Raw genomic sequence first — 13,811 nt, 5'->3', positions numbered from 1 at the left:
AGAAAACGACATGGTAGCAGTTAATATTAACAGCTGGCAACATCCACTGACAATAATGCAATTGTTATCGAAGGGGAAAAGTGACAGTAATAGAGGGACACAAGCGAAGGAAAGCATGTTTGGGTTAGACATCAGGAAAACGGGTTGGGATTGCTTAGTTGCCTACATTGTAGCATTTCCAGTGGAATCGGTTCACGTACGTGTGGACCTGGGTGCGCAGATACTAACTGAACTCTGGCAAAGCGCACAAGAAATTCATATCCATAAGAAAATCGTAAAAATTCAGGCATTAAACCCTTGGAACTCCGAATTTTCCGTGCTGAGATGAAGGGTAAAGTTAAGAAGAAGAGCTAATCAACGTGCATTAGGGCAATAACAGAGCACTACGAGGCTCCATGAATACAGGGCCATTAAGATTGCTTAATGCAACAAGCTGCCACCATGCAGCACCAAGACAAACAGTACTGACCACCCTGGTACATAGGGCGCGCGTCATCTGCGACAAAGACAGCCCACCATCCAAGCTGCAACACCTGAGTGAAGTCTTCCGCCAAAATTTCTACAGTGAAATGCAGATCAACAGGGCGCTTAAAAGGAAGAATGAAGCAGTGACAACCCCAGGAGAAGAAAAAGAAGACATACGACTCACTTTCCTTCCGTGCGTGGGTCCGGTCTCGACCAAAATTGCACGACTTCTGGACAAATACAATATCAAAACCTTTCTCCGCCCACCACCGAAGACGAGGGAGCTCCTAGGTTCCGCCAAAGACCCGCTGTAGCTTAACACACCTGGAATATACAGCATCCCATGCGAATTTGGTAAACAATACATTGGAAAAGCACCGCGCTGTATATCTAAACGCTGTGAAGAACATATCAGATTTGTGCGACTATAGTTCAATTCTTTTATCTTGGCGGTTCGCGCATGCCCGCCCAGACGCGGGAGATTGCTGCGTTGCCAGTTGTACGCGCCAAGAGAAGCAGCGCCATAGTTCAGTTCGCAAACTTACGTTTAGGGGGGAGCGCGCAGTTTATGAAGTAAAGCCACCATGGCCACATTAACCCTTTCGCTGCTACTGAGACGTGCTCCCCGCATTCCGCGATGTGCGCGATTTTGTCCTCATTGCACTGCTCGCCTGTGCAGACACATGGTGTTTCGACTGCTTTGACACACTTTATCATTTGATTTCACAAAAACTATTTGGCCCAAAAATTTGATTTTTACACATCTTCTTGACTGATACCTTCCCCCCATAAATGACTTAATTTTGTTTCGATGTTTAACGCAGTTATTGTGCAGCATTAGATGTAGTAAACCATTGCACGAAATTTTGAAGAGTTTGCAGAGGTAAAAGTCCATAGCGTATACTTTCCGTATGGTTGATTTTAGTTGTCACTAGAAATTTCAAAAAATTACAATCAAACGAATAAGATTCATGAAGTAAGACACTTCGATATTGTTTTTAAATAAAGAAAATATTAAGCACCGAGCAAGGTTTAGACTCAGAACCTTTCGCTTAGCAGCCATATATTTTTTTTTTTTTTAATTTCATTTTGTTCGCTTTTGTTCGTTGCATTTGCTCGGGGCGGACGTCGTAAGACATCCGTTTAAGTTCCTTGTTCATCGATTAGCTCAGTTTTTTTATTACAGAGGGGTGCTGACCCTCTGACCGAACACGCTGAGCTACCGTGCTGGCGACACTTCAACCATTACGCTAACGCAGCTCGTCATTCAATTACATTTCCCGGAGGACTTTAAAATATCACGCAAAATACCGACAAACACTGTTGGTATGATTATGAATTACCCACGTTCTGTCGAAGTACAACAGGAAATAAACAGTTACCGCTGTTCTTTATTGCGATAAAGCGGTTAGTGAGAATGATACAAACACCTTTCCTTGCTATCGCCTGAATTAGGAGGCTTATTGCTTGTTTGGTTTAATTAATTAATAGAATATGAAGCAATTGTTATAAAGAATGCTTTTTCCAAACTTTCTATAAAAGAAAGTCTGCTATCAGGACATTGCTTTCGTTCAATTACTTTATTTATGACCGAACGTTTCTAGAACTGAAGACACTCGTCCGTGCTCTGCACTGCAGTCGAGCTCTGGCAACGTCGTTCTCTGTTCATTGGCCGACTGTGTTTTGTGACGTCAGATGCGCAGAAGGAACCTAAACTCGGCCGCCGTCATAAATGACGCGCACTTTAGGTCACACAGAAAAATCTGGCGTAGCAGAACGCAGCATAAATGAAGAACACACCTTCAACTTCGAAAACATGAAGGTGCTGTGCCGAGTATCTGGCTTCTGGGAAAGTATTATCAAAGAATCCCTAGAAATAAGGATTCACGACAACCTGCTCAACAGGGATGAGGGATACCAACTCAGTGCAGCGTTGAACACGGCGATAGCGGCAATCCGTCGGGAGCGCGACCGTCAACGTCCTCCGCCGCAGACGCAGACAGAATGCTTACACCGAGAACCGAACGCAGCCGACGGGGTCGACCGCCATCCCCACCAACGTGCGCACGCTGCCGGTCCACTGCAGCCTCCCGAGATCTAGTGGAGGGGATTACCGCGCATATAAATAGCCCGCTCTCTGCGAATCTCGACACTTCGCCAGAAGACGGGTAGTACGACGCAACCCGAAACGTCGCGATATATCAACGCTGTCACCCGACTGGAGACCCGAGAAACCTTCATCAGTACTTTACGCCGGGAAAGCCTACAGTCACATAACATTGCCATGGTTCGTAAATGTAGTGTCGTCGGTAAATAAAATCAAATTCATAAATGGGTCATCCCTCAGAATCTCAAGTTGAGCCCATTGGCAGAATTCAATGCGACGTATACAATCCGTATCAATTAATTCTTGGTGGAGACTAATACGGCAAGAACAATATTTATGGCGATGCAGAACAACAACAACAGTACTCTAGTTCATGCCAGACTCCCTTGGGATTTGATGCGAACTAGCACAAGGATCTCGAACCACAGTGGCAAGAGTACCAATTTCCGTTTCCTCGTTAGCAACTTTCCTTTGCCGGATATGTTTCCTATGCGTTAAAGATCCAGTTGTTCTCAATTTACCATACACATATTTAAATGTACGGCGTGTAGGGTGAGTACTGTGAGGATGTCTTTCAGCGTGTAAGTCTCTAGCTCTCACTGAATTTCGTTGGCATTCTCCGTAAATGAGAAGCACGCCGATTTGTTCTTCGAAGGAGTACTCATTCACATTCGCTAGATCTACATCTACATCTACATTTATACTCCGCAAGCCACCCAACGGTGTGTGGCGGAGGGCACTTTACGTGCCACTGTCATTACCTCCCTTTCCTGTTCCAGTCGCGTATGGTTCGCGGGAAGAACGACTGTCTGAAAGCCTCCGTGCGCGCTCTAATCTCTCTAATTTGACATTCGTGATCTCCTCGGGAGGTATAAGTAGGAGGAAGCAATATATTCGATACCTCATCCAGAAACGCACCCTCTCGAAACCTGGCGAGCAAGCTACACCGCGATGCAGAGCGCCTCTCTTGCAGAGTCTGCCACTTGAGTTTATTAAACATCTCCGTAACGCTATCACGGTTACCAAATAACCCTGTGACGAAACGCGCCGCTCTTCTTTGGATCTTCTCTATCTCCTCCGTCAGACCGATCTGGTACGGATCCCACACTGATGAGCAATACTCAAGTATAGGTCGAACGAGTGTTTTGTAAGCCACCTCCTTTGTTGATGGACTACATTTTCTAAGCACTCTCCCAATGAATCTCAACCTGGTACCCGCCTTACCAACAATTAATTTTATATGATTCGACGATACTAATCTTATCGTTCCTATTAGTGCTGTATTTCGGAACCGTCGAATGCAGTTTACACGTCAATGGCACGATAGATGCATACGCTGTATTCGGCGAATATTTACTGTTTGCACGATATACGAGAGAGGATTGTCAGAGCACGTGCTTCGATAAGCGCCGAAGCGGTAAGGAATACCACTCAATCCATGATAAGAAGATTGCAGCATTACATTATATCAATGGTCATCACTTCGAACACCTTCTGTAAATGACGATCATGCCACCTTTTTGATCTTCAAAAACATTACTGTTACACATCATTGGATTCGTCTCGATAGCCGCTATCAGAAAATAAGTATCAAACTGTAGCACCCCATTAAAAAAAAAAGTTGACTTCGTACCTCTGACGCGATCCCATATTTTCGGAGTAATTCTAGTTAGTGACTCACCCTCTACATTTAATTAAGAAAAAATTTAAAATAAACACTTACACACATTATACAACTAAATATACGGAACATTTTTTTCTTAAACAGGAAAGAAAGAAAGAAAGAATGCGCGTGACCACCCACACAGGTATGTGTAGACATGAGGCTTGCCGAGGCACACATGTGTCAGTGTGGGCAATATAGATTAGTATAGTAACAATATGTTTAGAAATAGTATAGTTGCAGCTAGTCGGCAAACCTCGAGTTATTCAGAAGCTGCCAGAAACGTATCTAACAGGATAAGGTGAAAATTATCACTTGTAACTGCAGTTAATCACTCTTATTTTATTTATTTTTAAACTGATTACTATTTTGTTAATATTACAAATGGTTGCTGTTAACATAATTTATTACTATACACGAATATAAATTATTGTACGTCACCATTGTTATTGAACATGTACGACCTGTTTACAGTTTCCAGGTAACAGATCAAAAATTCGTGGCAATAAATTAAACTGAAATTGAATTGAAATTCGACGCTACGTTGAGTCGCCAGCGGTCGTCCTTGAGCTACGCCGTCTTGGCCTTTACGGCGCGGACCTCCAGGACACCGGTCTTTCGGGCCTGCATAGTATTTGTGTATTCAGAGACAACCAGTTCCTCGTTAACTATTGCCTTCAATCCAGTAATTATGATACATTTTCCAGTGACTGACAATCCAGAGTTTATGGAGGTCATCCACTTCATAGACAGGGACTTAATTTTGAACTCTTTCTTGTCTTCTGTAATTATGCTTGGAAGACGGGGAACCGAAGTTTTACGTTCATAAAATTGATTGTCATTGCCTGCTTGGGCTTTAATTTGTCTACGTTGGATGCGGCATGAGCCACTTCATCTACAGCAGGTTTAGAAATAGTGTAATTGCTGAACGGTTAATAAGTTTCCCCATGAAGGCAAGTGTCTTCCATTACTTGATGGAAATAAGCTTCTACAAAATCATGGCACAGAGCAGCACTTTGCAGAGCAACACTATTAGTGTGAGTAATAAACGGCTGAAGAATGTGACTGCCTTATGCTCTGGAAACGTGTTGTCTAAAAGGTGTCAGTAGGCTGTATAGGTTTTTTTATTGGTGTTGGGCAGTTCGTTGTTAACAGCGCGTAGTGTTGCGCAGTTGGAGGTGAGCCGCCAGCAGTGGTGGATGTGGGGAGAGAGATGGCAGAATTTTGAGAGCGGCGGATCTGGACGTGTGTCCATCAGAAAGAGTAAATTTGTAATATTGGATATCATGGACTGATATATATATATATATATATATATATATATATATATATATATTACGACTTTTGAACACTATTAAGGTAAATACATTGCTTGTTCTCTATCAAAATCTTTCATTTGCTAACTATGCCTATCAGTAGTTAGTGCCTTCAGTAGTTTGCATCTTTTATTTAGCTGGCATTAGTGGCGCTCGCTGTATTGCAGTAGTTCGAGTAACGGAGATTTTTTGTGAGGTAAGTGATTTGTGAAAGTTATAGGTTATTGTTAGTCAGGGCCATTCTTTTGTAGGGATTATTGAAAGTCAGATTGCGTTGCGCTAAAAATATTGTGTGTCAGTTTAGTGATGATCAGAATGGGTAAAGAGCGAAATGTCTGAGTACGTTCAGTTTTGCTCAGCTGTTTGAAAATCAAATAACGTAAGGGGTTTACCAGCACAGTCATTCATTAAGTTTTCTAAGGGGACGTTTCAAAGGGAAGGGTATTTAAATGATTCAGGGAGCTATAAACCGCCTAAAAAACCGATGAGTCGGCTGGCGATCTCCTGGATGTTGGGGTTGTCGCCTCTCCGAGCTGTAGGTACAGATCAGACAGTATTACTGATTTCCGAGTTCGGAGATTTCGTCACCCAGCGTGTTCCACGAAGTATTTCTTCCAGTCAGGGACACTGAAAGACATGGGAAGTGCATTCCCCGGACATGTTCATGGAATGTTTGCCTGATTCCTGGTACGTGTAAGAATGAGTGCAGTTTAAGAGCTGGCAGATGGTTCGTACGATAAAACGAGTATTACGTTGTAGAGTAAACACCCAACTGGTAGTGAGACTTTATGGAAGACACGGACTTCGTGAACTTAACTGATTCAAGTAATGTGAGTTTATTTTCGTGGAAATTTCAAGTGTGGTTAGAAACATTTTGCATAGGTCATCTGAATGATTATTTTATCTAAATGATGTGGAACGCGGCCATGATGATGATGATGAGCGTTTGGCGTCATTGGCCGGGAGGCCCCTCGCGGGGCAGGTCCGGCCGCCATATCGCAGGTCTTATTACATTCGGCGCCACATTGGGCGACCTGCACGCCGGATGGGGATGAAATGATGATGAACACAACACAACACCCAGTCCCTGAGCGGAGAAAATCTCCGACCCAGCCGGGAATCGAACCCGGGCCCAGAGGACGGCAATCCGTCACGCTGACCACTCAGCTACTGGGGCGGACAAACGCGGCCATTAGTGTATACTTGATTAGTGATAACAGTAATGAACACTTTTTTTACCGGCTACCAGTTTTTGTGCAAGAGAAAGAATTTTAGGTTAGATTCAAAACTTGCTATGTTATTTGCTGTATTCTGCAAAAGATCAAAACTTTTTGTCGTCGCATATTGTATTCCTTTCTGGGCCAATGGCAGCTTTAATAATGGGTAATAAAAATCATTTTTCCCCTCTACTGTTTTAGTGTTTTGGTATACCTTTTTACTTATTGAATTTGAACAACTATCCCGTTTTTTATGTTTTGGTGGAGATAATCAGTTGAAGGCAGTATATAAATATTACTGGCGTGCACTTCCTGGTGGTCGGTTCTCAGAAAGATTATGTAAGTAGTGCTATGGTGCATTTATTAGTGTTTTTTTTTTTTTTCACGGTAAGCTGCTCTGTGAATTTAGAAATATTTAATTTTTATGTTTATTTTTTTTTTTTTTTTGGTGCATGTAAGTAAATCCTGCTCGTAACCAAAGCTGTTCTGTGACCGAAACCGGTCGCTCGTTAATGAACGATTTATGCAGCAGCTTGTGGTGTTAACGTATATTCTCATTACTAATAAATTTATGAAAACCGTGGAAAACAGCCAACAAAAAATGGTTTTGAATTTTCACACCTTCTCGAGGGCTATAGCGAGACTGTTTTTATAAGTATAGCTACGTAGTAAAGTATTCTAGGTCGCCAGTTAATCTTCGTAGCCACACAAGGCGGTTATAATTGAACTACCGGTACTTGAGGGAGTCCCTGAGGAAAAGCCAGTGATCGTAGGAGAACGAAATGTTGTGGAAAAATTTGTAAGGACACGCGGAAGAGAAGTAACGAATACATCACTGAAAGAAACATGTTTCAATTTCCATATGAGATGGTTCATACCTGGTGAACTTGGTGGAACGAGTGGCGAGTGATTCGGTGTTCTCCATGTATTTTATATAGTAACCGAGTGACCCCACGAGCAATGTAAGGTGGAGCTCCATCGTGCATCAAAACAGCTGAGACCAGAGATCGCATGTTGGCGAAGCAGACTACAGTAACGTGTGCCGTTCACGCTGCATGTCCTGGGGCTTTGCTGTCAGAGTTCCTAGAAGAAAACTGGGAACTTTGTCGTGAAGTCAGACCACACTGACGTGTTCACCATGCAACTGATTGGTTTGTTTGGAGAAGGAGACCAGACAACGAGGTCATCGGTCTCATCGGATTGGGGAAGGATGGGGAAGGAAGTCGGCCGTGCCCTTTCAAAGGAACCATCCCGGCATTTGCCTGGAGCGTTTTAGGGAAATCACGGAAAACCTAAATCAGGATGGCCGGACGCGGGATTGAACCGTCGTCCTTCCGAATGTGAGACCAGTGCACCATGCAACTGAACTTCATAAACTTTCGTCAGCGGTGAGGATCCTCAAATGCGACCGCTGTGCATGTTCACTGCCCCATTGAACGTAAAGTGTGCTTTATCACTCCACAAAATGTTCCACTGGTACATGTCGTCAACTTCAACCATAGCAAGAAAACTAAGAGCGAAGTCTACGTGGGAAAAGTTGGTGAGTATTGTGAAGTTTGTACGGATACCATTTCGCAATTGTTCGCAGCACTTTCCAAACGATGGACCGTGGAATATTCAGCTGTCGAAACACAACCCGTGCACTGCTCCAAGATCACACATTTTGGCCAGCGTTCTCAGGGATGGCACCAATTACTTCTTCAACAGTTTGTGGCGCAATTGGCCGTTTGCTTCTCCCAGCAGCAAACCGAATCTTTGGCCGATCCTTCCAATCTACATAAACACCAATATCACTAGGTTTAAAGCCTCTCATGTGGAAATTAAAGTGGTTTATTCGTAAATTCTCTTCAGCATGTCGTTACATAAGAACCCGCAAAGATTCATTGTCTTACTATCATTTGTTTTTCATGGGAACTTTCTCACGTAGCGAAAATTTCGTTACCATCCTGCACTTCACGCAAATTTGTCTCGTGCGTCGAACAACGCATAGAAAGAGTAGATTTTCACCAACGCCGTTAGTGATCAAAAGCCTAATTCCGTTAGAGATCCAGGAAGGAATTTCTCACAATCTGCCTATCGCAATGGAGCTGAATAAGCGCTAATTGAAGTGAGTTTCGTAATAACTTGAACCGCCTGCATTCCTTTGATTCAAAGAGAAATGTTTTTGATTCAGGCTCTATCTTCTCTAAGTCTTGTTGCCGGTGAAATAATTATCCTGAACAAACATTCCATCACCCCACTACATTACCAGTTGAAAATGAATAGCTGCACCTCATTACAAATTGTATTGTCACTGCCACCAATAGTTAAACTTCTAATAACAGCTGTGAATCCGCAACGTTGCACAAACGGTGCGCCACAATTTTGTAAATAATGACAATCGGAAACTGGAAAATTCTCACTGTTACCGATGCATAAACACTGTGCCATAATTTCGTGAATAATGACAATCGTAAATTGGAATATTCCAACTGTTACAACTCACTGCACTGAGTAATATCCAATAATTACTGTTTCCATTAACTGCAGAAATTTTTTGAGCATTTAGTAGTACAACACACCTGATATGAACGTGCAAGAGTCACTGTAATTGCATTCCAGCTCTTCTCTATATCGCGTCCATTATACGAGGGCGTATTGAGAAGTTATGCCTTCGAATTTTTATGTGAAAACTCTTAAGGCTTTTCAGATCAAAAATACTCTATTGACATTCTACAACTCTGTTCTTCATATCTACATATTTGCAGCCCTCTGCCGATATAGGACTATGAATTGTAGCCTGTAACATGTCGGTGTGTAAGATAATCATGGCGGTTACTGCTGCTATAGTTGCTCGTCCATACAGCGTCCCATACGAGCAAACCAGATGCATCTTTATTTGTAGTTACGCGTGCTTTAGGTATTTGGGTTATACACGGCTATTTTAAAACAATACCTTGGTGTAGTCATATGGTCGAGCCGCGCACATCTGTTTGTATGTCCTGCAGCAAACTCGCTGCAAATAACAACCTATAGGTGTGACCCTTGAGTCAAAGAGGCTATGCATTAGTTAGAACTGCGAGTTAATAAAATACACAGAAATACAGAATAATAGTTAAATGAATAATTGAATAACAAGGGGTCTACTCTAATGTCTGTAGATGATGTAGATGGCAGAGAATTATGTTGAGTAATGTTTATTCAAGAATGGACATCTCCAATAAACGGGAAGTAGTCCTAGGATATTCTGTTAAAATGCAGACAGAAAACACCGTTATCAAATGCAGTAAGATTATATTGAGAGCTCTACGGGAAGAATAACAAGATCCCCACATCAAATAGTCATCAAAGAGGCACTAAAACCAAGTCCACTTCGTGATCAGAATACACGAAAGATTCGCCAGCGCAAAATACACTGAAGCGCCAAAGAAACTGGTACAGCAATGCGTATTTAAATACAGAGATATGTAAACAAGCAGAATACTTCGCTGCGGTCGGCAACGCCTTTATAAGACAACAAGTGTCTGGCGCAGTTGTTAGATCGGTTACTGCTGCTAGAACGGCAGGTTTTCAAGATTTAAGTGAGTTTCAACATGGTGTTATAGTCTGCGCACGAGCGATGGGACACAGCATTTCCGATGGAGCGATGAAGTGGGGTTTTCCCGAACGACCATTTCACGAGTGTACCGTGAATATTAGGAATCCGGTAAAATATCAAACCTCCGACATCGCTGCGACTGAAAAAATATCTTGAAAGAACGAGACCAATAGCGACTGAAGACAATCGTTCAACGTGACAGAAGTGCAATCCTTCCGCAAACTGCTGCAGATTTCAGTGCTGGGCCATCAACAAGTTTTAGCATGCGGACCATTCAACGAAATATCATCGATATGCGCATTTGGAGCCGAAGGTCCACTTATGTGTCCTTAGTGACTGCACCACACAAAGCCTTACGCCTCTCCTAGGCCCGTCAAAACCGCACATTGGAGTGTTGATGACTGGAAACATGTTGCCTGAACCGGCCGGAGTGGCCGTGCGGTTCTAGGCGCTACAGTCTGGAACCGAGCGACCGCTACGGATGTGTGTGATGTCCTTAGGTTAGTTAGGTTTAATTAGTTCTAAGTCCTAGGCGACTGATGATCTCAGAAGTTAAGTCGCATAGTGCTCAGAGCCATCTGAACCATTTGAACCATGTTGTCTGGTTGGATGAGTCACACTTCAAATTGCATCGAGCAAATGGACGTGCACGGGTATGGAGACAACCTCATGAGTCAATGGAGCCTGCATGTCAGCAGGGGACTCTGGAGACGCTGTAACAGTGTGGGGTATGTGCAGTCGGAGTGATATGGGACCCCTGATACGTCTAGATACGGTGACACGTACGTAAGCATCCTCTCTGATCACCTGTATCCATTCACGTCCATTGTGCATTCCGACGGACTTTGGCAGTTCCAGCAGGACAATGTGACACCCCTCACGTTCAGAATTGATTGGCTTCACAAACACCCTTCTGAGTGTAAACACTTACGCTGGCAGCAGACCTCTCCAGACATTGACACTATTGAACATATCTGGGATGCCTTGTAACGTTCTGTTAATGATTTATGGACAGCCCGGCAGGATTCATGGTGTCAGTTGCCTCCAGCGCTACATCAGAAAGTAGTCGAGTCCATGCCACGTCGTGTTGCGGCACTTCTGCATTCTCGCGGGGGCCCTACACGATGTTAGGCAGGTGTACCAGTTTCTCAGGCTCTTCAGTATAGTTCAGAGTTTAACGTGATTATTCACAAAGTAACACACGTGATACGAAGAATGGTAACTCATTCTTTGTCTATTCTTAGTTCCGTAAATCAAGCGGCAGAGTCCTGCTCTGGAGCACATTCAGATCCCTCGAAATATGGAGTCCCTTCAAACGTTACAGTACTGTAGTGATCGTTCATCGCCCACAAACAATCACCTATACGACTGAATCGCGCACGTTACACTAGACGGGTCTGCCTTCTTCCAGAACTTGCCACCAATTGCCCCCAATAGCTCCCTTGCGCTCTTCACTCGATAAGTCCCAGACTCCATTTTACTGCCATAGTGTTCTCTAGTGTCTTCTTTTCCATTGGCTGAACGTCATTCCCACCAACGACACATCACCCTTAAGCTCCACAGACATGATCTGATTACCGGCCGCTGTGGCAGAGCGCAGGTTCGAATCCTGCCTCGGACATGGATGTATGTGATGTCCTCAGGTTAGTTATGTTTAAGTAGTTCTAACTTGTAGGGGACTGATGACCTCAGACGTTAAGTCCCATAGTGCTCAGAGCCATTGGACTCAGATGTTAAGTCCCATAGTGCCTAGAGCCATTTGAACAATGATCTGATTCAAGTTGACCACTTCTCGGGCTAAGCTAATATATTAAAATAATATTTAAATAAAGAAATGCTACAACCATTCGGTCACACTTACTACATTCACAATAAATATGAAGAGAGGTTTGTCCGCAAATAAAAAAGTTAGAATTCTTGCGCAAGAGCGCTCACGTTAAATGAGAACGAATTGTCGTTTAATATTATTTAAACAATTATTTGTGCCTTCTTAGCACATGCATCTTTCGGTTCTCTTTTCAGTTGTGGTGTCCGCTAACACATGCGATTGACTACTGTTAAAGAAGCATAGTTTTTCCAATAGCAGTTGCATCTAACATTTAAATAAAGTTACTTACAAAACAATAATATATTCATTAAATAACTACACAAGTATGACAATAAGAGGTATTGATGCTGCATTCATTTACTGTGTAATTATGGCAGATAGAATGTTCTGACAACCGTTTGCGCAATGAAACATTTATAAAGGACGTAGTAAATCAGTACATGAAATAGATACAGGTACGTAGCTTTCAGGAATGATAACTAGAACGCAACGCTATCACCTGAGATAGCATTTGTTGCAAACGCATGAAGCGTTTAAAGGAGGATCATTGTGAAAAAAATGTTTATCACTAGGAAATATTAATTTCTGTAGCTTTAAAGATGGTATTGTGGAATCTCAAAGAGCTGAAACTAGGCCATCTTTAAGCGTGTCTGACACACCGCCATTTCCTGGAGCATATTCTGCACAAAGGTAATGTGAGGATTAGCCATCGAAAATCCCAGCACTTTGCACCTGAGCTCGCCTGGAGCGGTAACGGCCAACTAGCCGGGCTCTCCACGGCGTGCCCTGTGCCCTGGGGCCGCTACAGTTCAGCCGCTCAACAAATTCATCTCTGCTCAGTACCACGCCAAGGTGGACGAATAACTCGTCCACATACCCGTAATGCGTGAGAAACAGCGTGCTGTAAACGAATTTCCTATTCGCCCACACATGGATCAGCCCCTCCTTCAGGCATGACAACGGTGGACCACCTTTGAAACGATCTGACACGTTGGGTTCACTGTCAAGGATCATCTCCCACACAGTCCCGACTTGGTCCCATTCCATTTGAATCTTCAAACTCATCATAAACACTATCGACCGCAAGAAACCTTTATGTTTGAGGCTACCGGTTTCGGTCAGTTACTTATCATCTTCAAACATCGCACCATGATGGTAAGCGGTGGCGGAGGACGGAGCAGGCGTTACGAACTCCACGACCGTTAACTGCTCAACTGCAGTTGACTTTCGTGGAGTGTGTAACACCTCCTCGATTATCCGCCACCGCCTACCATCATTGTGTGTTGTCTGAAGGTAACCATAAACATAAAGGCTTCTTGCGGTCGAAACTGTTTACGTTCAGTTTAAAGTACTTAAAACAACCGCCGATCTCCAAGAGAAATGCTCTCAAAAATTAATATTTAAATCTGTTTCCAAAACTCAAAGAACACCTTCGAATATGTCACTTTGACAGCGATGAAGCGGTGCAAGTAGAGGTGAAGTTGTGACTCAGTCAACAAAGTCAAACGTTCTAAAACGTCTGTATCAATGAACTGGTCTCTCTTTGGGAGAAATGTGTTCGGAGCCAGGGTGACTCTGCTGAGAAATAAATATGAAGAATAAAGATGTAGAATGTTAATAACGCTTCATTATTTAAAA

Source organism: Schistocerca piceifrons, chromosome 1, assembly GCF_021461385.2.
Source record: "Schistocerca piceifrons isolate TAMUIC-IGC-003096 chromosome 1, iqSchPice1.1, whole genome shotgun sequence".
NCBI classification, from domain to species: Eukaryota; Metazoa; Arthropoda; class Insecta; order Orthoptera; family Acrididae; genus Schistocerca; species Schistocerca piceifrons.
Note: the sequence above shows the minus strand (reverse complement) of the source record.